General features: G+C 47.3%; 1 protein-coding gene across 1 annotated transcript in view; it reads left to right on the plus strand.

The window, feature by feature from the left end:
- The first annotated feature begins 1,892 nt into the window (after window positions 1–1,892).
- Window positions 1,893–26,840, plus strand: part of LOC119465804 (ras-responsive element-binding protein 1-like) — a 59,794-nt gene continuing 34,846 nt past the window's right edge. The window contains 1 exon segment of the mRNA XM_049669531.1: window positions 1,893–2,043. The gene's annotated coding sequence lies outside the window, so the exon portion shown is untranslated.

Below are 26,840 nucleotides of genomic sequence, written 5' to 3' on the forward strand. Positions count from 1 at the left end.
ACGACCAAGTCGGCGTCAATGAAATTCTTACCTACGAAAATTAGGACGTCGTCAACGAATCTAAAAACTTTTACTAGATCGCTACCCTCGAGACTGCTAGACATGGTTCTGCCAGCACGAGCTAAAAATAAGTCGCTCAAGATCGGAGCTAGACACGAACTTATGCAAACCATGCTCTTTTGCAGGTACAAACGACTGTCCCATTGAATATAGGTGGAAGCCAGGTGAAGTTCGAGCATAGCCAATAATTTGTCTTCCGGAATACCCGCTTCATTCTGAAATGACAGGGAGCCATAACTGTCAATGCCATCCTGGACGCACTGAAGCAATTCTGCTTTTGGCATATAGATACTCCAGATCTACAGAAAAGGCCTCTCATTTTTTCGCGCAGCTTATTCGCTTCACATTTCAACTTATTGAGCGATACCCCCATTATGGTGACAATGAAAAACAGAACCAAACAGAGCAGTGCCTGAATGACAGGCTGAGGCAACATAATTATAACAAAGTCAACATTGGGTAGAAATTGCAAATGTAAGCCAGACTTCTACGCCTGCGCTGTGGTTCCCAGAAGCCGTGACAAATGGGTTCGATTAATAATTGAGGTCAAAATGATCATTGAGGCAGGTGATAAGTGCGTAAATGTTGCATCAATATCACTATCACGCAAAGAACGGCTTTACCTGAACGCGAATGCGCTCTGAGAAACTGTGAATGCGCTCCCTGTCTAAAATAGTTTTTTGTTGTTGTCTTTTTTTTTTTTTTCCCGATTAAACATTTTTGGAAGTGGCGTCCTGTGTGTGTGTGTTCTCTCTTCATCCGTCGTCTCTTTCGCGCCTTCACTTCAGATCGCTTTATGACTACGCGTTCTATATAGGGCATCCGATCTCGCTTCGAAAAGCTGTTCCACAGAACAGCTGCTCGTCGTTCACCGCTGGCACCCTCTTGTACCGTGCTAGACAAACTCGCCAATGTGTGATAAATGTACAATTTACCTAACAGATGGCGCGACGTGCATAGGCGTGCCGTGAAGCACGCGTCGCTCCACGTACGAGCGCACGGCCTCGGCCGCAGGGCTTGCGCTCTTGCGCGGCTTTCAATAAAGTTTTTGTTGTTGGTGATGGAGAATGGGAAACTTTAAGCGATTGATTTTTACGCTAGTTTTAACTACACTGAGAGCGTTTGCACATTAGTAATTAGTTCTTAGCTCTGGCGGTGGTGCTTAGGAGACTGAAAAAGGAAGAAAAAAAAAAGTCCTCTAATTAAGTTAGGTGAGAAAATACAAAATACATCTTCGTAAATTTGCAAGTAAAATTAATTTAGGATGCCTGTGACTGGTAATTGTATTGTCACAACTGTAAATATTTTCTCGGCTAAAAACGTTATTGTCTAATTTATCATCGACACATCACTTCAATGTTGTGTTTTGTATAATATGAAGAACCGCAGCTCCTCTGTCGACAGATACCAGACTGACCTTCTACGATTTTCACAGCCAACCCATCGCTCTGTACGCTGACAAATAAGCAGAATTCAGGTTTGAACACCATATGTTGCAGTGTCACTGATTAGGCGAAGTGCTTGTTTATTCCCTTCATAGGTGGAAAATTCGCGATATTTCCATAATGAAACGCAACAGCCATGCACCACAATTCAGTTCGTTCATTCGCGTGACCCTACGTAAGTTTTCAAAGCTGATTTAGCAACGTCAACTGCTATTTCGAACGCGAATCAAACTTCTCCATCGTTTCTGCTTCTCCACTTGCTCCGCGTTGTCTTCCTCCTTCCTCCATGGCGCCACCTGTTTGAGCGCCGTGCGCATGCGCGCGCGCTCCGTCAACTTCCTGTGTGCACGCATCATGTCTCACCCGCATCCCTGATTCCTCCCCCCCCCCCCCCCCCCCCAACCACCGCCGCCAAGGTAGGTGGTTGTGTTAGGATTCCCCTTGTTTTTCGCCGCAGTGTGCCTTAAACGTTGCGATCGGATGTCGAGCAACGACCACCGAGCGTCAACGATCACAGCCGGCGACGAGTAAGCTGTCGGTAAGCCTTTTCGTTTCCTTTCATCGCGAAGTTGCCGTTCCGAACTTTTTGTTGAAGGAATCCTCCCTCGTTCTCCGTGATGGCGGCGTTTGCGGCAGAGATCGCTCCCCTTTATTTGCGACTCAGCGCTGTACTCGGCTTTTTCACGCTGCGGCAGCGCGACTGGAGTGTTGACCGTTCGGTGTGCATATGTGCAGCCTGTTGTTCGTGCCGATCTGCTACAGCTTGACGATGCCTAAGAGCAGCTTCTCCCTGCTGCGGAGGGGGCCCGAGAGGCGTCACGCAGGGACCGCGCTGGCTGGCTGCATCCTCTCGATTGTGTATTCGTCGTGTTTTGTTCAGCTCGCGCAGAACACAGCCTAGCTCTAGCATCGCAACCGTAGAAATGTTGGTGTAAACTGCTACAGCCTGCTCGTTGATGTCCCGAATCCGTGATCTCAGGAGGAAACAAAAGCAAGGAAACCTGGCCGGTTGCACCGTCCGCTGCGAATCAACAAGTGGCAGCCGATCTCGCACGGCTGCCGTGCTTGTCATTGCAGTGGGCTAAGCAACAGCAACACGGCGTGTGGCCGTTTACGGATGTGCTGCCCGACGTCGCTGGCTGAAATGCCGGGCAAGTGAAAACGCGCTGTAGCCCCGTTATAGCCCCGTTTACCTCGTGAAAGAAGAAAAAAAAAAAAAATTAAAGGAAGGTGCGGGTTGAGAAGGGGGGGGGTGACATCGCTCGAACGGCGTTGCTGAGTCGTTCGTCTATCTCTGGAACCCAGCATTCGCGTTGATTGTTAGAGCCACTCCATTGTCTTTCGCTTTATCTAGCTGGAGGCAGCCGTGCTGCTCGCCTGAGGCGTTGTGTGCGCAGCAGCATCTTGCTCGCAGGCTGTACTGGATGTAGTACATGTACTACTATCCAAGCATCGTCTACTTCACGGAGGACTTAGGGGACTGACAGCTCACTGCACACAGCTGCCACCGTTATCTCGTTCTTTTGGACGGCGTCATGTTACATTATAGGTACGGCACGGAACAGAATGCGGAAAAAAAGTGAAAGAATAACGAGCCACTACCGAAGGGCTCCGATCTGCGCGTCTGCGTCATCCCCTTACGTGCGAATGGCCAAGGTAGAAGAGTGCGTGATGAGTAACCCGTAGACACGACTCGAGGCAGATCGGTCGCCGTTTTCTGTCGTAGATCAAGTAACAGTATTTCGTGCCCTCTCTATTTGCTTTTTCTGTGCAATCCAGATAGGCTGATTTCTGTGTTTGCCTCTTGTGTAATGCGGCTGTTCTGCCACATGCACTATTCCGATTAGCTTTCGCACGAAGGAAGACCCCAACGGAGCATAGTAGTAATTTGTTGTTTATTTAAATAATTGGATCGATAAATAAAGGAAAAGGGAAGAAAAATTGCTGCTGATCGCAGTAACTGTCTAGCACAGTCTGCTGACACCTGAACCGCGGTCAGAGCGATGCCTTTCTCGTTTTCGGCAAGCAAATGTTTAGACATCATTTAGGTGGGATGTTGACTGTTTCTCTGCTTAATCTTGTTTCGCTAGGTAATGCTAATGAAATGTTCACCGCTATATGCTAACCCCTGTTTTTTCTTTCCCTTCTTGTGTTAAAAAAAAAAAAAAAAAGCTATAACGAAAGGAAAATCGTCCTGTGAGGGTTTATTTCAAGCTCAAATTCTTTCCTTTCGTCATCGAGGTTAACTGCTGTCGTTCGTGATTAACATTGCTTGAATCTACCAGTATCCTTTGCAGCAACGATGTTCTTCTTCGGCTCGCTGGTGTGCGCCTTCAGTTTTCTCTCTCTCTCGCGCGCGTGTGTATGCATGACGAAAGTCGATGACCGAAAGGAAAGAGAAAGCTGCTTCTCTTGCTTTTTCTTTTTTTTTTTCCCTCCCCTCCACTTCGCTGGCGGCCGCGCTTGTAGACTGGGTCAACAGGCAGGCATCGCTTGCCGGTTTTAGAAGAGCCTCCCTGTGACTGTGTCTCCACCACGCGGCCTCGGGTGAAGACTTGGTCGCACGGCGAGAACTGTGCAATAGTAAAACTTGAGCGTGCTTGATTTTTGCGCTTGTTGACTGCAGCGAGAGCGTTCACGCATTAGTAAATGGTTCTTAACACTATACCTGCCAACATAGGAGACTGGAAAAAAAAAAAAGAGAAAAAGAAAGAGAAGAAGACCGTGCACTTCAATAGTGACCGCCGCCATCGTCGCGGGAGCGTGGAGCGTCAGATGTGTTTGCACGCGGAGCATGACGTTGGAGCGGAGCGGCAGGAGGCAGCGGGTGGCAACGGGGTAGTCGCTGAGTGCGCGCGGCGTCGTAGTCCTGTCCGCGCGCGCTCGGTGATGTAGTACACCTTTACTACCAGCGTACTTGCTGTGTCCGCGGCCAAGCCGAAAGTAGGGAGAGGAGTTGTCTCAGCACCAGCCCGTCGCTGAGGACAGGTAGCATGAATGAAGCGGTGTCAGAACCTCGCAGGCGGGCGTCGACAGCGCGTGCTCCTTCTGTAGAGACGGCCGTGTGGGGGCGAGAGCGCAGTGCTTATTCCTCTTGCCGCCGAGGAAGACGTCCGCCAGCTGCGAGATGTCAGCGCGCGTCCTTCATTTGGATTTTTTTTTTTTCTGTTTGTCTTTGGCGTCCCGACAGCCGTCAAATTTGTTCGCCCTCAGCACGTTCACATTATCCCTGCGCATTAACGGAAGTTGCACTCGGTTTTTGTTGTACTCTCGCGAACTCGTTTTACTGTAGTCTCGCCTCCCATGTTTTGTGTGTGTGTGTGTGTGTGTGAAGCGCTTATTAACGGGAGCGCATTCGTGTTCGGTACCGCAACACCTTTTAGCACGGGCGGTGTGTTCTGAAGATGTGCGCGCGAGTTTAACGGCATGTCGCAAATAGTTCACGAAAGTGCGTATAAATCCGCCACATCAGAAACCAACGCAGATTACCCGCCGCGGTGGCTGTGGCGTTCTGCTGTTAAGCGCGAGGTCGCGCGTTCGATTACTGGACGCGGCGGCTGCATTTCGCCCCCATCGACACGCTCGTTTGCTTAGACTTCGGGGCACGTTAAAGAACCTCTGAGCCCCCTTACTGTGGCGTCTCAGTGAATCAATCACAACTCAGTCTGCACGGCCAGAAAAGGCGAAGGAAGCCCTTGGCGAATGAATGCTTGTCTCGTTTGCTCATAAAGGCGCGCCGTCGTTTTCGGCGTGAAGGCGACCCACGTAGTCTTGACGTGAAAGTTCTATGCTTGTTCGCATTAGACGTGACGACAGAATATATATATATATATATATATATATATATATATATATATATATATATATATATATATATATATATATATATATACGTGTGTGTGTAAACTAGAGCACTGCACGGGCTCGGGCTTACCCGAAATCCCGGGCCCGTGACGGTTTTTTCACGTTTTTTCACGGGCTCGGGCCGGGCTCGAGCACGGCGTGTGCTTTTTGACTCGGGCCCGGGCCGGGCTCGGGCTTTCTGGTGGTGTGCATGTAACGTGCAGCGAGTTATTCTCGGGCGTCTCAACTCTGAAAAACATTATTTGTCGGTCTCGGGCCGGGCTCGGGCCTAAGGTAAAGGGGTGGCGGGCCGGGCCGGGCCGGGCCGGGCCCGGGTCTCGGCATAAAAGTTTTGATCGGGCTCGGGCGGGCAGCCCAACGTAAAAACGGGCCCGTGCTGAAAAAATCGGCCCGTGCAGTGCTCTAGTGTAAACACTCTAGATGGCAGAATCCTTTCGACGTGACTGATAAAGACAAATATTGCGCCGCGCAGACGCGCGCATTGTACAATTGCGTACGGTTTTCTCTCGATCACGCGAGGGGCAGCAGCAAAGCTCTGCCAATTGTCTACAGCTGGCTGGGCAGTAGTGTTTGGCGGCGAAGATATCCGGCCGCTCCTGCACGCCTTCGCGGACCGTGGAGGCGAGCACGGAAGTTGGTACATATTGAGCCCACTACTGGCCGATGCCTAAGAGAAGCGGATAGAGCACAAAATGGGTCGGAAGGAGGGTGTTGTACAACCGGAACTGAACCAGGGCAGAAACCTGAACAGTTCCCCGATGTCTGTCTGTCTGTCTTTTTTCCACCCCGGAATGAAACCGCGAAAGAAAAATGTTACGGTTTTCGGTGCAGGTCACCGAGCTTCTCTTTAGATTTTCATCTGTTCATTATTACCTGATCTTGTGACTCCACCGTGCGATACCATTCGTAAATGCACACGGGCTGGCTGCTTTCATTTTAGATGCGGTGGCGGCGTTGTTGCGGTCTTCAGCGGGGCTCGCGGGAAGGCAGCCGTGCCAGAAATACACTCGCGAGCGTTTAAAAAACTATGGCCCCCGTCAAATTGCTTCGGTCGTATACGAGGAAGTTCTTCCTAGCTGAGGGGTTGCTTTTGATCGGACCGATATGCAAATCTAAGTATGTGACCGCAGAAAAGTAAGCTGGAAATCGTTTAAACCGACGCGAGCTACAGAAAGGAAACCACGCACAATTTCCACTCTTCCTTTCTTTTCCTTTCTTTATGTTACCATTCGCGCGAGCCGTATTGAGAAATTAGTTTCTTCGGTTAACGTAAATGCTTGCAGCATCTAGTATCCAGAGGCGACGACGCTTCGCGACGAGAAAGGCATCCAGCGTATTGACCCTTTTTGCGGCGATCCCGTGGTCGCTGCCATGTTTGATCACGTGGTGACGCGTCCATTGCTTGCCTCAACTGCCTCCGTTGCCTCCTTGTTTACAATGGAAGTGTATGACGCCGGCGCGGCTTAGAAATCCTCTGCGTTTGGAGATATCGTAAGCGCGGTGACTAGGTGGACGAAACTGAAGCTTTGATCACAGTTTCAGAGAACATGCAAAAGCGCTTTCGGAGCTATGTCCAAACGGCGCAAGCGGCGTATACGGTGCTTGTTATAAAAGCGGGGCTAAATATGTATTCCAAGCTATGCAAACATTCCGCTCATGAATTCAGTCAGGACTAGTGTGTTTTGCTCTTTGTTCTTTATTCGGCAAATATTTTGAAAGAGTGGCTTGTCAGTTTCTGACTCAGTGAAGTTCCTCGGTGCGGCCACTATCTGATTATTTTCTGCCTAATCGTTCGCGGGTGTGCTCAGTTCCGATGGATTTCCTCTTGCTGCGCACAAGGCTTGAAACGTAGCTGTTTTGTACATTGTAATACCTTGTAGCAAATATATATTAGAGCTAGTAACTCGCTTACTCTTGTGGACCGTCACGAAACATTCAGCTTCGACCACTCGTGCGCCATCGGTGTAGTCCGTCATTTATTGTGCGTATGCAGTGCGCATATATTCAAGTGTGCGCCCATTCACTTGTTCTTGATACGTCGGCGATAGATAGTGGGCGTAAGTTTCCCTGCCATTTGGGACAGATGTGTGCAGATAACGTGGGCGAAACTTACTATGACAGGAAGCGGCGCTCCTCCCTTTGCCATTGTTTAACGAGTGGTACTCACTCTTGACGACGTTCTGGGGATGAAGCCCTTTCTCTGAAGGTTAGCGATACAAGGCTGGCGGATGAGCAAATTTCTGTATCCTCGAGGAAAGCCGTACATCTCGAAGGGCCGGTAACACGTTCGGACAGTTGCAGCAGAGGTTCGCGAACTTGGCCACACAAATTCATTTCATTCCTTAGCATGCCAGTCACTATTTTTGCAGCCAACTACTGCACACGTCTTCAATCCACATGATTCAATCTAGCACGATTGGAGCACAGTGTGTTAGCGAAAATTCACTTGCATTTCCGACAGCTGATCGCACAGAAGCAAGGTAGCTAGCGGTAATGGTTTCGTATTCGTGCGCGGTCGCTGAGGAGACGTCATCTCGTTTCTCTAAAACAAACTGCTCCGCGAAAAGGGTCAATACACCGAAGAATATACGCGCACCTCGAGAAGGCACGGACGGAATTTCGCTGGCACTTCGAAAAAAGACGCGTAGCAAGGAGAGCATGTCCGCCTCTCTACCCATTCTTAACAACCCCATTTCATGAGAAAATTGGGGCGAAGCCGCGCACCGCCATGCCAATTAACACTTAGCTGCACTTATTGAAACCTCCGATATCTCCGCAGCCACCGTTCTCAAATTAGTACGGTGCTGCTGGTGTAAACATTGCCGGTGGCACCAGTGTATCAGGAGCAGCGCACAGTAAAATGTTTTAGGCCCGTAAGAGTGCCGGTTTTGACCAAATTACTAACACCCGGCCCTACCCATTTAGGCTATAAAACATTTTATTGTACATGACAGCGAGCTCAAACTACAACAGCGATGAGGGAAATCGTAGTTGAAAACTGCGTTATAATTCTGACCTAAATATCAGACACGAGAGTAATTGACAGCGATATAGCTGCTATAATAAAGTTTATATCACGCAGTTGTGTGATGTGTTCGGGGTCTGTCAACTATATCGCCGCATCTATTCACTGTGCTGATTCTGGCATTCGAGTTCTCTTCCTTTTTTTTTTTCTTTTTTTTTTTTTTTGTGCAGAAATAACTTTTACGCTCATATTACAACTGCTTCCGGTGTATACCTTGCGGGAATGACGGCCCGAGACTTCGTCGTGTGCCGATCGATGTAGCGGCCTTGAAAAAAAAAAAAAAGAAAGAAAGAAAGTGTCGGTCGCGCGCAAAAGTGCTGGGAACCGTTTCGCCTCCGACCGAACCGCAATTAGGGTCAACTCGCATGCCCGGAAGCGCGGAGGTTTTCCACGGACGAAAGCGGTCGGGGAAAAAAAAAAAAAAAAAAAAAACGTATACGCTTCGCGTCCCCCACGTCGAAAGTGTCCCGTGCGGCCAGCAACACGGCTTCTCGATCCTCTCAGTATATACCACCGCTGCCACGAGGCCCAGCTCGACACTGTCAGCTCGGCAGCTGTAACACCTCGCAAGTGTTCCGACTATCTCGCGCTTGCCCAGCTCCCATTTGCCTGCTGCCACCGGCTGTAGACAGTCCACGCACGCTCCAGTGAAGCTTGAGCTGGTCGCGCGCCGCAGTAGGGGTCCCCGCATTCGTTGCCCGCGCGTGCAACTCGCGATGCTGAAGCACACTGCGCGCTGCAGCCTTTTACTGAGCGGTATCCATCGATCTTGTTTGCCCGCATCCTCTGTGCACGCTTGTTGATACTTGCTGGGCAATCTTGTCTTGCGTTCTCAGGATGATGTGGCTCACTGTCACTTTTTTAACGTATTAACTCGATTACTGCAAATACGAAAACCCTCACCTAAAGTAATGAGCGACGTGTTTTTCTATACGCAAGTCTGACGCAACGCAAGATTGAGAGCGCTCCGTGCACAAACGGGTTGCTTAATCTCGATGCCTTGCAGTATTCGTCGCCTACTTCCTATCGCGCGTATTGCGATGGGCGAGTGCCGGAGCTTCAGAAGATGGGTGACACTATATAGGGCCATGAATGTGAAATTTTACGCAATAGGCAGTGACGTCACAGGCGAGAGGGATATATAGTTTGTCGTTTTACTTTAATATCTTCGTGAACGCGTGCTGTATTCGGTGGTCATCTCTAGATGGGAAAGTTGCACTTTGTTCACGCATTTCGTTCGCGTTGGTGAAAAATGGGATTGGGGGGCGGCTAGTCAACGGTGTAGTTAACAGGTGCCTTGCTTGGCAGCTATAGCGCGCACGTATACTGTTTGTTCGTAAAAATAAAGGGGAAAAAAAAAAAAGAAGAACGCTGCGGCTGTGTGTGAAGTGCATGTTACGAGACATGTGGGGCAGGCGGTGCTGGCGTGCATATTGTCGGTTGATCACTTTCGAGGACACTTTCACTTTTGCGCGACGCGGCGTCCGGAGCGAAGCGCCTTATTTGGACGACAGGCAGTCTGTCCGTTGGCTATAGCTTATCCACTGAACGCGATACCGCCAAAAGTGATCCGATCCAGAATATACGACGCTTGAATTGGCGGTGCATGGACTACAGTGTAGAGGCCCCCGTGCCCTCGGGTCTTGCATTACCAGCCATCGCGAGCGCCAGTGGGCTGCACCTTTTAGAGCGAAGAGCTTTCTTTGGCTCTTTCGGCCGTTTTCGTGACTGCACGCGCAAGGCCATCCTGAAGGGAATGGTGCCTCGATATTCGCATTAATCTGGGTGCTTGTCTGCACTCGAAAACATTTTTTTTCCGCCCCTCTTGCGGCTCATATTGTCCCCAAGCAATAATCGTCGTCTACCTTGCGTGCGTTTCCTTTGTTTGATATTTTTTGGCACTCTGCACTCGCTAATTCCCTGTCTGAAGCGCTATGTCACACGTGCCGTTCTTGACCAGAATGCACCTGGAGCTCAGCGTTAAAGAAAGGAAACGCACGTATGACGTGCAGATGATGATTATTAGAGAGTTTAGATTAGGGGGACGCAAGCGTAGGGGCCCGCTAGCGCTTGGGGCCCCTACGCTTGCGTCCCCCTAATCTAAAACTCTCTATTGTTTGGGGACAAGATGAGCTCCCCAAGGGCTGCAATGTTATTTTTTAATGTATACACACGGTTCGCTTATGCGTGCCCCTGCGGATAGAGAGATTGTGTGAGAAGTGAGGACCAATTTTATTGCACCTATGATGATGACTCATGGCTCTCATGTCCCCTCGCATCCCTTCTGTTAAGAGCTGTATCCCGATATATATATATATATATATATATATATATATATATATATATATATATATATATATAGCATTTAGGGCGGCAGTTTAATCTATACCCTACAGACGCTTTTGCATTGTTCACCAATGCTGGCGCTTTCTTTTCTTGGCGTGGCTCGCTTTCGCCCGTTGGCTTCCGAAGCACGCAGAGTCGAGGGCGCGTCTCCTCGAATGCGCATGCTAACTTCCCGCGGAGTGAGTGAGCGCGCGGCGGCGGCGTAAGAAGACACCGACCGCGCGTGCTCCTCCCGGTGCGGACGTCGCGTGGCCACCGGCGGTGATGCCGGACCCGCACGTGGAAAAAACGTAGCGCTAAGGGCCTGTACACGCTCGAGCCGCACATCGCCGCAAGCCGCACCGCCCTCGCGCGGTCCGCTTAAAATGGCCGCTCTGACGTCACAAGAGGCGGTCGTGAACTTTTTTCCACCATGCAGCATGTATGCGGCGACCGCACAAACATGGCGCTGGTTCGAAGCGAAGCGAAGCGCGAGGCCTAGGCGCCTAGGCTGCTGTGACAGTTTGTTTGTCGTGGTTTTTTTGGGATCATTGCAAGAGTTATCGAGCACTCGCAGAGATAGTCGTCGAACGCAGCAATCCGCTGTACCCTGCCCAACCTCTTCAGTGCGTGCGATCGTCAACGGCAACAGACGGAAATGTGTTGTGTTTACGCGAAGTTCGGAAGCAATGAAACCGGCGATTTCGTGTGTGTTGGGCCGTATTTCGCTTGTGCAGTACCAGCAGTACAAACGCGAAGGCCATCACATGCACGCGCATTCTAAGCATGACACATGCATTCAGTACGCTCCAGAACGAAAATAGTGCGGTCGCCCATCTCAGCGTATGGTGTGCCTAGGTGTTTGTGTGTGCGCGCTTCATCGCTGCGAAGCTCATACGTGCATGTGCATTGTGCAGTGCTGGTTTGTGTTCAAGAAGTGACCATATAACCTGTAGCGATTAGCTTTATTGTCGCGTCATCGCAGCCATTCGTAATGTGCTGTTTGTGCTTTGGTTCATGTGAGCTGTTTGGGGGACTGCGATGCGCCTTGGTGACCGCGAACACGTACAGAGCGTTTGAGTGCTGGGGTTCTTACTGTACGAGGTCAAGGGTACTGTTATGTATACGTGCAATGTGTCGCAGTGGTGCTAGGCGTATAAGTATTCGTTTTATGCGATATTCATATGCTCTGAAGTGAACCGTGCATACAGAACGGTTTGTACAGAACATTAGACCCAAAATTCAAGGATGCCAAAACCAAAATTCAAGGAGGCGGAAACAAACCGTACTTGTACACATACATTGAAAAATAATGAAACCTGCTTCTCCTTGGCCGAACTTTCTTGTAGCTAAGCAGCTGCTGAGTTGGGCACACACTACAAGCTCTTTAGGGTGCTTTTTATGCATGTGCTCCGAATTAAACAGTGCAGAAGCACTGCTGGTCGTTTGTGCTCTTTGCATCTCAGTATGGGTTTTGTATCAAACCAGCTTTCCTTGCTTTGTACACGTGTTGTTTGTTTCCAGTGTTGTTACTGCACATTTTACTCTTCACGAAGAGGGGAGGCTAGGGAACAGCTTAAAAGTTATATCACTGCTCCACATATTGCAATTATTAATTTTGTGCTAGGTGTCATGTGCTGTAATGTAAACAATGCAAATGTGCCGCATGCTATTTTTTGCGGATGTGACGACACTGCAACGCAGCTTCTCTGCCACTGCCCAACCTTTCATGCTGAACGATGTGCTTTGCCAGTTATACTCCATCTCAGTAGTTCCTTGCAGCACTGGGGCAGCGGCAGGGCTCTTAGCCAATAGGAAGGCTGAATTCCCCTCAAGATGTGTTCATCCATGCTGCGTCAGCTGCTCAGCGTCTGCTTGCCATCCTTTTGATACATCAGCCACTGTTGGAGCCGTGACGCAACCAATATTCCTACGTTGTAACTAAAGGCTGCGTACGCATTCCATGAATGCTACTGTTGGGCTTCGCTTCATCGACACGCTGTCTGAGCAGTTCAATACAGCCTCCTGAGCCAGTTTTAGTAAAAGTGAACACCCTGATAAATGTTCACATGCACCGCGCCATCTGCTCAGCGTGTATTTGACGTTTGCTCACCGCTGTCATCACGTACCGTACTAGAGCAGAGTAGGAATTAATGATGCAGTGAACAATGACGCCTTCGTAGCGTTCTGCATCGTCAATGCATCACCATTGCTACTGCTGTGGTGTCACCTGCTAAATAGAAACCGAACCACTTTTACTGCCTGTGTAGTCCTAGCAGTGTCAAAACAAACAGCTGATCTCAATAAGAACAACAAGAAATACCTAATGCTTTGTCCTCAGCATGAGATGAGACTACGCAGTGATGGATTTTACCATTTATTTATTGCTGTCAGGGCGTACAGCTAGTAAAAGGGCAAATGGAGATTGAAGCGGGTGGTCTGGGCTGCATAGGTGGTGCCATGTTGCTGCGTAATCATGGTTAGGGTGGCTACTGATGTTACCAGTGCTAACCGCCACAGTAATTCATCGTACAAGACGGGCATGCGAGAAGGGCCTAACATCTGTAAATCTTTTGTGAACGTCACCATGTAGCCTGCACCAAAGGACAACAAAGCTAGGCAACATGAGAGACGTAAGGCATGGAATTGACGAGGGAACAATGTTTAGCTTCATGCACCTTCGCAACGATCCATCTCCTTACATTAATTATCTGCCATCATGTCAACAAACTCATTGAAGTTTGACTTGTAAATGTAACATGGATGTATTATGCTGTTGTCGTGATCTAAATAAAAAAAATGAAGAAAGGTGCATTAGGTGTTTTGCAAAAAAAAAAGAGAGAAGGAGGTGAACCCTCATTTCCTATATGGGAGTAGGCAAGAGAGAAAGGTCCTTTGCGTTGCTGGTTGGGCAAAGAAAGAATGCCTCTGTGCACGAAGAGCAGGTTACATTCTTGTACTACAGATTCTTCGCTTCTATTTCGGCTGCTACTAGGCCGTTTTAAAGAATTCTTGTGGTAGAATATTCCTTGGAAGACACTTTACAGCTTTTATAGTATAACTAAAATTTTCCACTGGGCCCTGGCGAATGGTCCTCTTAAATTTCTGAGGGGCCCATCAAGGGGTTGTACAAATTAGATGAGTTGTTTCTATGTAAACCTCACATTGACAAGCTTTGCAAAAATCTCGGCAAGGCTTGTTATATTCTGCTCAAGAGCCGAAATTGTTTTGATACAGAAACCCTTCGAGAAATTTATTTCAGCTTGTTTCACAGCCATCTGTGGTACTGTGTTGCATCTCTGGGCCATTCATACATTGAGCCATTTATAAAACTTCAAAAGAGGGCTGTCCATTTTATGACTTCCTCACAATACAATGCTAACACGACACCGCTCTTTCAACACGTACACATTTTACCATTTACTTCATTACTAAATTTTTAAACTCTTGTAATGGTTAATAGTAGCATCGTTGCTGACTACCCACTCTCTGCTACCAACTTTACCGAATCAGGACGCTGTACACGCAGTGCACTAAAACAAAATTTTCTGGTTCCAAAGGCTTGTAATGTGTGTGGTAAACGGAGAATTTGAAGTGTTGGAGTAGTCGAGAGGAACGTTCAGCCCACGTAAGCTAGAAATGCAACTAATTTTCAGAGATAATTAAAACTGCATTTTCGTGATCTTCTTTCGTATGTTTATTAATACATTCACCGCTTCCTTTCTCTTTTTTCTGGTGCATTTTCTTTTACTTGTAGATGTTCAATGATACCGTTTGCATTTTGAAGATTCTTTGTATTGTATTCTCTACTTCTTCTAATGTAAAGTGCATATTGTTGCTGAGTTTTAAGTACATGTGTCTGTGCTAAATTAATTGCTTTGCTTCCTCTACATTTTTTATGGATTGCAACTGGCCTTGAGCTAGGGATCCCAATGTATTTGTTCACATTATGTTTTACTCTGTACTGTACGTAAGAAATAAAGTTTAATTCAAGGAAACATTTTTCTCACAGGGCCCCCTAGCCTGGAGCTGCAGCCCCCTTAGCCCATAGGTTAATCTGGCCCCAGTAGTAACTAGTATCACGAATGCAAGTTTTGGCTTGCCATCCCTTTTATCAGGTTAACATTGATTTGCACAGCAGAAATCCTAACATTCATTGCATGCAGAAAACAGCCTTAGATCAAAGGATGCAAGTTGCTTGTGTCCTGAAGAATCTAAACCTTGTTTGGGGTTTTCTGGAATGAAAGCAGTTTAGGTACCTTAGTCTGAAACTCTATTTTGCTTGACTGCAGCATTTATCATGGATGCGAAGTGGGTGTTGTGACAGAAAGCCAGTGTGCACATACAAGAAAAAGTACTGCAATGCCGCTCAAAAGTTTTCTAGGTGTTTTGTGCAAAGCCACAATTAATGTACGGGAATAACATGACAGTGGTCATAACTTAAAGCAACGGTTCATTACAGATGGGATACACATGTATGCAGTGGCGCACCGACGGGGGGGGATTCGGGGGTTGTAACTCCCCCCCCCCCTGAGGCTGACTTAACCCCCGCTTTTGTTTAACCCCTTTTCTTTCCTTACGCATTTGAGTACTGCAACTAAGATGTAAGACGCGCAATCGTCTGCACACTCGCAAAAAGCGCATTTTTTTGACAATTTCCCGTGAAGAAATCGAAATTAGTGCTGTTTAGGTGGTATTGGCAAACTGTCAACCCCCCCTGACAGAGATCCTGGGTGCGCTACTGCATGTATGGTCACATAAACCTAATGGTGCAAGCTTGACATATAAGTGATAGTCCTTTTTAAGATACAAGTGGCATGGTGACATACCGGGAATCAATGCTTGTTATTTCTTTATTCCCAAAATTATCAGTTGTACAATACTTGTGCCCCGATACAATGACGTATCTCTGAATCACAGATGTCACATCCTATCTGCCCTGTGAAATACTTTGCCACATGAAATGGAAATCTCATTGACATAATCAGTTATAGATTTTGCATTAGTTTTATGCTGTTTCTTGCAGTCTTGTCTTTCATGAGTACTTGCATAGTATGGAAAAGGGTACCTTGACATTCTAAATGTTATCTATATATGACCACACAACTATTATTTTTTCCTAATCAGAGGAGGCTCTCGTGTCATTATATTAATTGAACTTCTTTAACAATGAATATGCGACAAGTACTTGCATGTGAACAAGTGTATGCAGCCTCCCAAAAGCAAGCACGTTTACGAAAGTATCTTTCAGTCATATTGGCAAGAAAACTTTCCCATAGGCTTTTTTTTACGCGAAAGGTGACCACACATTTCTTGATCTAGCAGACTGATCTTTTATGCAACAAGTCTGTGCTGCTTTCCTTGCAACGAGTAGTTTTACATATGTCTACAACACGTAGGTCCTTCATCGGCTATTCTTTTTTTTTTCTACAACTTTGATGTTTTCTTAGGAACAATATATTGCACGTTTTTGAAAGCTAGCCATTCAGAGGCCATTCTTTCTTGAAAAGCTTCTTTGCAGCCAGGCTCTAAAGTTGTTGATAGACTGTTTATGTCGATTTTTTTACGTAACAATTAGTAGCCTTGCATTTAAAACTTATCCTTTGTGCCCAATATTTAGCTCTCTTTTTGCACTAGTTAAGGTGTGGTACCTTATTTTTTTATATGCAAATAAATATTGTTACTACAGGTACGTGTGTCGTCGTATGACTATTGAATATTTGATAAATAATATTTTATTCAATTCGTATTTGAAAATGTTTACATTCGCCCACCTTTACTTCTTGTACAATGCACAAAGAGGCACGCAAGCCATAGTGGTGCTTAATGAAGTCTCTTTTTGCTGCATGTAATAGTCGCAAAAAGCAGCTTCTCACAGGGAACTTGATTGTGTTGTCTTGTGTATTGTTCTTCTGCCATATGTATTCTGAATTGATAATTATATCACAGACAGATATATAACCTCTAAATGGAACAGACATTTATTTGATACACATGAACTCGCACCCTGTTCAGCTGGCTTTCAGTTACGCTGATTGTGGCCAGCCTCTATAGAGTATGTCTGCAATGTGGTATGAGGGTATGTGTGCAGTGCTACTGTTAAGCCAACTATTGTTCTCACAGCAATGTATTGAGTAAGGTTATTGCATAATTATTATTTAAAAAAAGACAGCATTAGCCCAGGTTTTAAGGGTGAGAAAATGCTTGGTGCACTTCACCAAGCATACAGACAGCATATAATGTGACTACATACCATGTGCTAGTTTGTATTTACAAAGTGTTTACAAAATGGGGAAGGTGGCAGTGAGACTCCTTGGGGAAGCAACACTTCAGTTGTACTGATGGTACAGCGTGACCATATAATTTCCTTATTGCTTGGTTAAAAATATGGTGGGTTACAACCTATGAAATGCCACACCAGCAAGGCTGAACATCCATCCTTACTTTTCAGTGGCTTAAATACGCCAATGTGTTGTTGAGCCTGTGTTGTTGAGATTCCGAAATATCGCCTCGTGTGCCACGTTGTCAGATGCCCCCTTCAGGTCTAGCGCAAGAATGGCCCGTGGTGTGTGGCAGGGATGACAATCTCCTTCTTCAATTGCATTAGCACGTCCTGGGTCTCAAGATGTCGTATAAAGCCAAACATGGGGTCTGGCATTTGCTGGGTTTCGTCCAGGTGTTGTTGGAGGCATTTGAGTACTATCCTTTTCATGATAATGCTTATGCATGATGTGAGGGATATCAGCCACAGGTTGTCAATGTGCGGGGACTTGCCCGGTTTGGGGATAAAGCGTACTTCAGCTGTTTTTCATTCTTGTGATAGCTTGCGTGATGTCCAAAAGTCATTGAAGGGGTCTAGAAGCGTCTCTAGGGCCTGATCTTCGAGGTTAGCCTCGAAGATTCTGGTCAGGCCCGGGGGCACTGCTTCGCTGGCTTTTTTCATCAATGGAACAACGACATAACACAGAATGAACAAACACGAGTGCTGTGTGACACGGTCATATTCCATCATGTAATCAATTGTACGCTCACTTTTAACTTGGCAGCTACTAAAAAAAACTGTAAGTAAATCAACAAGCCGTAGTTGAATATTCACTCGTGTGCTCGGTGATGACGAGAAGTGACTTGTCGATCTACACAGCTGTATTCCGCGATAATAGAACCATCTGTATAAGAGTATGTTAATATATAGGGCGTTCATTTTAAAGTGTTACGGAATTTTTAAAAATCGCCTGTGGCAGGTAGCATAATTCTTATCGTTGAGCTGGGGGGGTTATTCGATGAGGTGGACATTAGTAGCACAAAAAATCGAAACACATATTCAAGTAACAAAAATTGACTAATGAACTTCTTAGTTAATTACTTTACGACACATATTGCAATTTCCGAATTATAGCCGGTGAGCTTGCAAGACGCATCCACTTGAAATGAATTTCCAGGATGACGCCAGCTTTGAGATATTATTTTCCAAAGTGTGGGACGAAATACATGGGCGTTCCAGTTACTTTAGTGCTTCAATGTATAAAACAGCATTTTGGTAAAAAAGTAAGTGGAACAACAGTGCATTTTTAGGGCGAGTTTGATGGCACATATCTCCAAACTGGCATCATTCTGGAAATTCATCCCAAGTGGATACGCCTGCCAAGCTCACCGGCTCCAATTCGTAAATCACAATATGTGCTGTACAATAATTAACTAAGAAGTTGATTAGTCATTTTTTAATTAGTTCAATATGGGATTTCTCGTGTTACTAATGTCCGCCTCATCGAATAACCCAGCTCAACGATAAGAATTATGCTACCTGCCACAGAGGATTTCAAAAAAAATTTTAAAACTTATAAATGAACACCCCGTATAACGCTGCGGCGCTTCAGCGTGCTACGCTGTTGCTGCGACAAATCCCTTGTTCATTGGCTTAAAAACGCACGCGCGATCTTGCAAGCTTTCGCTAGCACATCTACAAAAAATGCGCCGTCACGCCGCACACAACCGAGTACATAGCGATGTATGTTGTTACAACAGTATGCGGTAGCAATGATTAAAAAAAAAAGAAAGAAAGGAAAACGAAAAAAAAAAAAAAAGGCGCAGGTAAGATCACTGCATAGTGTTCGAGAGGTGGCTCAGCGCGCCAACGCAACACATGCAGTCAACAGAGTATGACAGTGCAAGAGTTTTGCGTTTTCGCCGTGACGCGGAAGCTTGAACCCACGCCGACAAAAATGTGCCAGTGTCGTCTGCTGTTGACGATAGTTGCCGACTTAGAACGTCTTTGCCCCGCCTCTCGGTTGCCGGCTCTTAACATACGTCGCGTCCCCAAATCGGAGTGCGGATGCCGGCACATGCGAACCGCTCGAGCTTATTAATCAGAAAATTACCTAATAAGAAAACAAACGTAATAACAAAATCCTGGCTCGGGCCAAAATTTTGCTGGTCGCCAGCACACAAACGCTGCGACCGCGCTGTTGCATGTTGCCAGTCGCTGGTTATCTGTTTTGCCAGCCAGAGGGCGCATGCGTACGGCACCGCTCGCGCCGGTCCCAGCGTGAATCGAATTTTGTGCCCGGTTGCTTCAACCGTCCGCCGCCACTGAACCGCCAGCATGCGGTGCGGCTTGCGGCGATGAGCGGCTCGAGCGTGTACAGGCCTTAAATCTCGCCCGTAGACTCCCCGCGGCATATTTGCTGGCGCGGCGGTGCAAAGGCCGGCGTGCTGCGTGAAGAGAGTTGCTGTAGACGGCGGTTTTTCTTTCTTGTCCTCTCTTTATTTCCCCCTCTCCAGACGTGCGGCGCGGCCGGAGGGAGGGAGAGTGATCCCTCCTAACGGTTCGCATCTGCGGTTTTTCTTCTCGCCCGCTTCATCGGCGGACGGTTCATCGAGGGCGTCGACTGTTCGCTCGGCTGCTGTTTTCTGCCACTGTTGCAGTCTGCGTCTGCAGGATGATGGGTCGGAGCGCAGGCTGGCTTAGTGCAATGCAGACGTCGTAAACTCCCTCTTGCGTAACTGCCTTTTTTACAAATCGTTCACTCCAAGAAAGCACCTTAGCCAACTTAGCAAAGGCAGCGCGAAGACGAGACACGGAGCCAAGGGATGACACAACGGCGCTTCGTCGTCCTTAGCTCTGTGTCTTTTGATGAGACCTGCGCTTCAAGATCGGTTATGTACGCGAGACACGTGACAAAGAGAAAATAATAATAATAATAATAATAATAATAATAATAATAATAATAATAATAATAATAATAATAATAATAAAACACTTTCAGCTGCCTGGCTGCGCCACTATAGAGGGTTTTCTTCTTTCGTGATTTTTTTGTTTTGTTTTGATTAATTATTTGTATCAGGAAAAGTTCTGAAGTGATTGGGTGCTTCTACACGTGAAATAGTCGGAACAGAATTTTCATTCTGTTTTCTTTATGACGCTAAAGGTGGGGCGAGGAATGCGGTAAAACTTAATTTCCGGCTTACAGAACACTTAATTTGCGTCTGAAAGGAATGAAATGGTCACAGGCAGCATGTCCAGCTGTTCTCGTTGTCGGCGACTTGATCACACCAGAATTCAGGTGCCCATCGAAACTATAAAGCTGTTGGCGTAGGACAGCATGCCAGCAGCTTTTACGCCCATAGTTCCCGCGTACAGGAAGTGTATACAGCGCCACGACCTCGATATATCAGTGCCCCCCCCCCCCCCCCCTTCATGATATCCGCACTATACAATTAATCGGAACGTAAAGTGAACAGCGCGGGGAGGCCGACGAGGTGATACGCCTCCCCAGTGAAATGTACATACACTACGTGCTTAGTGAAAGGTATACAAAATGATCACACTCTTCTCTGCCTAAAACTCGCTTGTAAAATGTAGAGTGACAGAGAATAATGTAGCAGATTTTGCAAACGGCCAACTGGCGTTGACTGTACGCGCTTCTTTTCATTAATGTATATGCGTATATTCGGAAAAGCCACAGAAATGATCACTGAACTTCCATCCGTTTTACACGTCCTCGCGCTGCTTGCACCCGCGTAACGCGCATTTGAGAATGGCTATATATAGGCAAAGTCAATGTGTACAACAGTTTTTCGCATCTGACTCATAGATCGATTTCATCTTCCAAGTCCCGCCTCAGAAGCGTGAGCGTTGCAGTAAATTGCATCCTGCTGTGTTTTTTACGTCCTTCTCTATGCATATATTTTTCTTTCGTTGAAAAAAGAAGAAGAGATGCGGTCCACAGAATTCACTAGTACAAGCAGTCTGCTGCGGCGCTGATAGCGCCAGTGCGACGGTTGACAGATGCAGCGGCAGAAAAGAAGCGGTTCCGCTTCTTTGCGGAAATAATCGTAGTCGCTTGACTATGCATCGGCTCCTCAATACAGTCACTGTCGCACGCCGTCGCTTGACTGCGAGGTTGGTGACACGCTATACGCGCTTACGTTATTTAACCGCGGAACGAGAACCGCGCTCTTCCGCGCGCGAGTCATCGGGGGCATGCTTTCGCTCGTGGAACGCAATTCCGCTCGCGCGACTAAAGGTGAAACAGTTGCGCTCCGTTTACTCGCGCACAGATCGTACGGGGTGGCCAGCGGGCACACAAGAGTCGGTCGAACACAGCAGCGTTTCCAGAATAAAGCCAGACTTGGAACGTATAGTCCGAGAATGCCCTATAAATTATTTCAGTGACGTGATTTGAGTGCACCAGAAAGCGTTGCGCTGCACTCAGTTCTCAAAAGCCGTTCCCCGTTGAGTGACGCGACCGCTTCGCTCCCGCCGAACGGGTTGACGCCTCAAATGCCTGGACAGGAGGCTTTTTCCCGCGGGTAAATTTGGTTTCGCGCAAGTGACAGCAAGTTGTAGGACGATGCAGGAGTGGCGGTCGAACCGCTGTCGTTCGACCACTTATTGTGCAACAACTTACTGGCTTACTGGCGCGAAGCTCTTCAATTGTGTGTAAATTTACTCATGTAGGTAAGTAAAATGATTCGTCGGAAAGCAACCCCGAGGAATGGTATACTGACAGTCCTTGTGCTCGTGTAACAGTTGGTTCTCATTTGGCTGAGGTTGTCACCTCGTTTGGCACGCGCACAATTTGGAAGCGCGTTCTTGAGCACGAATCGTTCTGTGAAAGCGGACCGCATTCGCCAAATGTCCGTGACCAGCGCGCGAGCCGAAAGTGATATCATGGAAACTTGCGGATGCGTGCATATCCCTCTATCTGCGGTTTTTTTTTTTTTTCTTTTTTTTTAAACATGTCGTGAGGTCGTCGAGTGCGTTGGCACAGTACGAATCGCTAAATGAAAAAAAAAAAAAAAAATGAAAGGAACGCGCCCGTCGGTATAAATAAGGCATCGCGCCGACTTAAGTGACGCAACCCGTCGTATCGCCGGAGGTGACGGCCGAAGTGTCGGTTGCCGTTCGTACGTCGCAGACACACTTTAGCATGTTCCCACGTGACATTGACCTCACGTCAATGCGCTCAACTGACACAGGCGCAAAACAGTAGGAGCGTGCACGCCTCTAAGGAAGTTTCTTGCCTCCTCTTACACGCATTCACGTCTCTTTCGCCCTTAATTTAAAACCATGGCTTTGAGAGATGGCATGTCTTTTTTGACGTACTACACCTAAACATAAATACGTGAGCGTTGTTGCACACCGTCTGTTGCTGCTGAGCAAGAGGTCGCGTGTTCAGCTGCATGCCGAAGGCAGCGTAAGGAAGAAGAAGAAGAAAATCGCTCGTGTACCGGTTTTTTTTCCAGGTATACGCTAAATGTTCCACAACTCCATAATTCATATATAATTGTCCATTTACCGATTCGGTCTACGTGTCAGTGCGCGCTTCTTTGTAGTTCAGAATAACTTCTTGGGCGAGTTGGTGTTTACTGAACATGATACTTAGTAGCGCAAAACTCGAAATAAAAGACAACTGTCTTTTATTTCGAGTTTTGCGCTACTCAGTATCATGTTCAGCTTCTTTGTAACTTTGAGAGCTTCAGTGTCGGGGGAAACTTCGTTACCGGACTTGTCGAGTAGTGCCCGACGGGGAACTGGTCCGGGTGGTATTTCCGCCCTCCCGCTTTTCCCCATTTCTCGTGCTCGTCGGTGGCGACGCTTTCCGTTCGCGGATGAGGCCATGTCCGGTGGCGTTCTTGACCATTTCCTTCCGGCCACCGTGCGCGCAGTACCACGCGGCGAGTCGCGCATTGTGCTCGGCGATTTCACAAGACGCTGCTGCTGCTGCTTGCCGGCCGACCGACCGTCCGTGCAGCGGTGGGCGACGTTGCCGTGGTTCTCCCTCGCGCTGGTGTCCGGTGCAAGTCGCGGTGGCGCTGGTGGCATTACCGTGTGACGTCAGCCACTCTTTCGTTGGGAGGCTGTGAGCTGGTTAGTCCGCGTTATCTCTCAAACATTCCAGCTTTGAAAAGCTATCGTCGGTCACGGCCCGTAGTACAATCATCGGACGCGCGCTCAACAAGTGAGGAGGACCGCATCTTCGAGGATGACTCGCACCGTGACGGAAAGTGGTGGCTCCTGAGTGGGTGAGTGAGGTACACTGCTAGTGAGTGACAGGCAGCTCGGGCGGAGAAAGAGCAACGTTTCCACGACGCCGCGCCTGCTGTCATATAGTCCGAATCAAGGAGTTGTGCCCCCACCTAGGGTACCTCGATACCACGTGGCACTGACATCGAGGACCCCCCCCCCTCTCCTTCCTTCTTTACCCTCCTCTCGATCGCGCCATTCGCCAACACTACGCCGGCAGAGCAGGACTTCACTTGGTGTGCGCGCGTGAAAAACAGATTTAGAGAAGATCGCTGTCTCGGGCTGCCGCGGCGATACTCGGGAGGCCTGGCAGCAACGCCGTGTTTCCCCACGACACCCCGCCGTGACTTCATCTCAGGGTGGTGTAGTACAGGTTTGTCTTCTTTATTGGCTTATAGCATGCGAATTAATATGTTTGATGCCTTTGGTCGCTGCGCTCGGATGCAAACAATGAGCGGCTGGTTTCTGAAGAGCAGCGGAGCTGCGAATAATTATGTATTTCTTCTCCTCTGTGCGCCCGTTGCGTCTCCATCATGGATCCACGGCTTACGGAGTAACCGTCCCAGGTACTGATTTAGTTCCAGGATGATTCTAATGCTACGTTTCGCGGCATTTAATGCGAGAGTATTTTCGTTTCTTGGAACCGTGCACTCGTGTTCGAAGCTAACGAATGAGTTCTCGTGGTAATTTACCTGTTAACTGCGCACAAACAGGTAGTGTGTTGGCAGAAGTTCCGCAAGTGTTGGACCATTTATTGTAAACCACGATTTTCAAACGTATGTAGAATTTTGTGGCCAGTGTTCACTTGCATCTGCCGTCTGATGACATTAACAGCGTACATGCGCGCACCGCTCATTGGTTGTTTACTTTGCATTTTGAATGGAGAGATACCTTTAGCTCATCGTCCAAGTCTTGTGTACTTAAGCCTAATTCGGGGGTCAGTGTACTTAATATACTTGTGTTGGAGAAGCTGAGTCAGAAGCCAAGGAACGCATGGGGTGATATTGTCAGGGGTTGTATTAATTTGATTTTTCTTTATATTCGGGATAAATCGAAGTGGAAGTGGCAGCAAAGATAGCACGCCACAGATGAGATTCAAAATCATCTACTGCCGCTTGTCACACACCAGTGCTTGTACAGCTTTAATCTGTGTGATACCAGACTCGGAGAGCGTGAACTATTTCTTTGTGTGCGTCTCAGTTTTTTATTTTATTATTTTTTTGGGGTCAGCCACATGTTTTATGCGTCACTGTCTATTCTACTAGAATGGGCGGACATGTCACTAGTTTCCTGTGTCACGTGATCGAGAAAATAACAAGCATGCCGCTTCACTAATCTTTTTTTTTTTTTTTTTTTTAATAGTATTCGTCCGAGGTTCTGTCGTACAAGGGGGAAGCTGCGTGGACGAAGGGGAGGGTTGAGAAAGAATGCGACAGGTGTCAACATCAGGTGTTACTAGCGCGACAGCCGTCGCTGCTTCACGAAGTCGTTATCTCTCATGAACGTGTGATCCGCTCCTGACGAAAGGTAGTAGATATCTTCTGGCGGGAGAAACATGAATGGGCTACTAGTGTTGAGAGCTAAAGACGAGATAATAGGGGATAGGAGCTGAGAAGGGCCTCTCTGCGTTCCAAGAGAAGCGGCAACGTAGTTTCTCGAGCTGGTACGCATGGAAGTCGGCGCTCAGTGTGGTGTATGCCCCCTCGTTTGTCCTGTCTTTCCGGACTGTCTTTCGCCCATTCCACCTCAACTCATCGGTCCCTCTCGTTTTGGCGCGGTGCTGATAGCAATGCCCTGTCTACCTCTCCTTCTTTTTAATTTTTTTTTTTTTTTCCGCGGTGTAGTCCTGTCGAGGTTGGTGTCACGGGACGGGAGGGACGTCAACTGCGGTCCCACATTTGTGTGCTTTTCTTTTTTGCCCTTTCCCGTAGCCGTTTTTCCGAGAGTTTTTGATCACATGGTTAAAACATTGGGGTCAAGTTTCTCAATTACCAGTTTTGCGACGTGCGCAACTTTATAAAGATCAAAACATTATATTGTTTAAAATTATATAATTTTTGTTGCATGTTTTCAAACCACTGCGGCCACGGACACATTAGATAATAAGCTTTCGATTGGAGCTCATATATTAGGTTCTTAAAAAATCACCAGACGGTCCCTTTAACGGCAAGATGTCACGTGTGACCATCCCGTTACCAAAGAGCAGCATCTAAATATCTATAGCGGCCGCGAGTCTGCCTGGTCCACGCAGGCAGCGCCCAAACTCTTCCACCGAAATCTCGGTCGGAATAACGTTTCTATTATAGTTCAATTATTTTCCTTTGCGACGTTCGTCAATGTGGTTCGAGCGGCCGCTCGCCCTACGTTAACTTATCACCAAGATATCAAACCGTGATATATATATATATATATATATATATATATATATATATATATATATATATAATGAATGAGAAGAAAGGGAACCAAGGGGCCCGATTTTTATTAATCATATCATAATGAGCCAACAAACACAGACACCAAGGAAAACATGGGGGAAATTACTTGTACTGACTAATTTAATTAGAGAAAATATAAATTAATGGAAGTGAAAGTGGCTGAATGAAACAAGAACTTGCCGCAGGTGGAGACCGATCCCATTTCTTCGCATTGCGCGTGCGATGCTCTTACCACTTGAGTTACCGCGGCGCCGTATTCCCATCCACCTTCTGGCCTATATATATATATATATATATATATATATATATATATATATATATATATATATGTGGTGGGTGATATGAAAGTAATAGATAGAATCGAGCGACAGAAATCGCTGCATTATACCGCCCCTGAGGAAGGGGTTGCGCTCGCGTACGTTTGCCGCGCGAAGCCCCGCGCTTCGAACTTGTCGATTTACTACGATGACGCAATTTATTTCATGAATGTCTTCTGGCTTCATCTACTGTGATCACTGAGCTGGCAGATACCTTTTGAAGCAACAAAAACAGGGCACAAAGTTTTGATGTCGGTGCCTACTGAAGCTACAGGCCTCACGCGGTATTATATACTTAATGTTTAATGGTTGGTCTTGCATATAAATACCTTTGAGGACGTCAGCCAGGCGCCGAAAAAAAACTTAGTTAGTAGAGCACCGAACGGCTCGTGTAAAGGCTGTTGGTTGGAATCTCTCGGTTCGCATTTTGTCCTTTTTCGTCTTGCGGTGTGTTCGCATGTTTTGAAATAAGTCAAGTATCGTCTATCTCCCCGCGACTTGGTTCGAGCAAACATTATGGAACGATAACTTATAAGCGGAAATGAGCCGACTAGCTTGCGGTACACTTCTTCCACTTCCACTCTCTTTATCGAAAACACAAAATTAGCGACTGTTTTTGTTGTTGCTTGACTAAATCAACTCGGAGTGACTTGGAGGCTGTGCACCGACAACTTTCACGCCATCAGTAGCGCCGTGTGTCGTTTGTGGCAGCATATCAGGAACTAACGCGCGGCCTTGACCTGTATACTTCGCACGTGTGCCTGGAGGGATGCTTATGTAGACCAGTCAGTGTTAAAGAAGCTTCCCAAGCAAATTACCCGGGCGTTGTCTATACCGAAT

The sequence above is a fragment of the Dermacentor silvarum genome, chromosome 1, assembly GCF_013339745.2.
Source record: "Dermacentor silvarum isolate Dsil-2018 chromosome 1, BIME_Dsil_1.4, whole genome shotgun sequence".
In the NCBI taxonomy this organism is placed as follows: domain Eukaryota; kingdom Metazoa; phylum Arthropoda; class Arachnida; order Ixodida; family Ixodidae; genus Dermacentor; species Dermacentor silvarum.